Source organism: Asparagus officinalis, chromosome 3 (assembly GCF_001876935.1).
Source record: "Asparagus officinalis chromosome 3, Aspof.V1, whole genome shotgun sequence".
NCBI lineage: Eukaryota > Viridiplantae > Streptophyta > Magnoliopsida > Asparagales > Asparagaceae > Asparagus > Asparagus officinalis.
The window spans coordinates 84,948,622-84,950,809 of NC_033796.1; the positions used below are offsets into that span (position 1 = coordinate 84,948,622).

Sequence of the window (2,188 nt, forward strand, 5' to 3'; positions counted from 1 at the left end):
CTGAGCTTGCTAAGAAACAGGGGAAGAAGCCTGCCAAACCTAAGAAGCCTGCCAAACCCTCCCTCTCGAACAGAGACAGGATGGAGGACGATGAAGAGGTCCTTCCTATTGATGATGAGGATGAGACTTATGAGGAGTAGTATGTGGATATAGATACTGACGAAGAAGAACTTGATGCAGGTTTGTCATCCTCTTTGGCCTTCTTCCTCAATTTCAATTGGTATCAATGAAAGGTCTTGTTCACTCATGCTAACGAAATGACCCTTATCATCCCAGGTAGGACAGTCGATGAGCATGAGTCGCTCGCTTCTCGTTATGCGAGATTCATGCCTAGCGGCGAAGCTCCTACACAGGTTGAGACGCGTGGCAAGTTCGTGCACGAACGACCCGTTGGTTCTATGAGGGCTGGTGCTCCGAAAAAGAAGAAGACCGCTCATAAACCACACGGTGGTCAGCGCCCCTGTGGAGTGGATTTAGGAGACATCGCCAACGGAGAGGAGGGTAATATTTTATTGTCTTTATTGCTTTAAGATGGTTTACTTTCTGGGATTCGTAATCATGTTTTATGTTCCAGGATACTACGAAGAGGGCGAGCTTCCACCGGATCCTGTATTCCCTGGTTCTGATAATCTGGATAGCTTCATGCAGCAGATGTGTGACGCCATTCGTGATGGTTCCATGGATGTCGATACGAACCTTGATACTGAGCAGGTTAACAGCGTTGAGCCCGCCATTCCATATTCAGGTATATCTAATTCCGATGATACCTCGGGACCCGACATTGGATTATTAGTCGACATGTTGGCTGAACAGGCTACCGGAGGAACCGTGGGACCACCCTTTGAGAGTGATTCATTCACAGGTATATATTTGATTCTCTTCATTTTGCCTGATCTTTTGTCTGACTAACAGAGGATTAATATTGCAGTACCAGCCATTGGGACTGATCCAGTATCGATTCCCGGCGTATCTAGCTTACCTCGGAGTGACAGACCTGCAGGTACGCCTACGATCTAGGACATCGTGTTCCTTTTCATTTGTCTAATTTTTTTGACTAATAGATGGGTGTAATCATAGGACCAGCCACCGGGGCCAATACTCTTACGACTCCTGGCATTGCCCGTGTGCCTGAGGATGGTGGACTCACAGGTATACAGATGATCTTATCATCTCGATCCTCTTTATTTTGTCTAGATTTCCATTTTGACTAATAAAGAAGTGTAACTATAGGACCAGCCGTTGTGCCTAATGCCACTACAGTTTCTGAGACCGATTTGCCTACGAGTGTTGATATACCCTCCATGACTACTCCTGCCGTCATCTCGGAGCCTATCAGACCTAAATCCGAGGGGACCTCCGCTGGCGTTGGTATGCTCGGAATTTTCCCTTAAGTTTTCTTATCACATTTGATAATCTCTTAGCTTTCCGCACTGTTACTTGTAGGATCGCGATCTTCTTTATACGAGTGTGTTCACGCCCTTTTAGCCGATACCGATCCTGACAGAGACATTTTTCGTACGGACCTCGGCTTTTTTACCGCCTTTTTTAATGGCATGATCGAGAAACTTCTTCATAGAGGATATTGTTTCGATCAGTTCAGGCGTTCCTTTTCTCGCTACATGATGATGATTAGAGAAGAAGGGTATCCAGAGTTGGCTGATTCCTTCATTGCCGATTTTACTGTTCTGGAGTCGGAGATCCGAGAGTTGAAGGAATTGAAGGCTAATGGAGCTTCTTCCTTCGTGTCCTCTCAGATGGAGCATAGGCTGGCACAGTGACGCGACCTGAGATCATCTATTGGCAGTGATCTTTAGTCACATGAGCATTCTGTTGCACAGCTGATGGCTACCGTGGCGAGGAAGGATACAGATAGAGCCGAGTTACTCAGTGTAGGCGTATAAAATTGCCTATAGGTCCCTTAGCACAGCTCGACGCCGATTTAACAAACGGACCACCGGGCGACGTATCCAAACAAGACCGCCAACGCTGAAGCCAAGCTATACGCAACGGAGCAGGTTAACGAGGCGACAAATCGCACCCAAGCATTGGAATGCATCCACTCGCACGCGGAATCAAACCAATGTTTAGGTGAATCACCGAGTCATCTAAACAAGAGCGAACTCGGATGAATCACGATCAAATCAACATCAATTCCGGACTCAAATTCAGAAGTTGGTTTACTGCCATA

At 46.7% G+C, this 2,188-nt stretch overlaps 1 long non-coding RNA gene across 1 annotated transcript; it reads left to right on the top strand.

Annotated features, from left to right (window-relative positions):
- On the top strand, positions 776-1,093 carry LOC109832536. Its single transcript, XR_002244790.1, has 3 exons — positions 776-862; positions 929-1,000; positions 1,078-1,093. It is a non-coding gene; the product is annotated as an uncharacterized LOC109832536 (long non-coding RNA).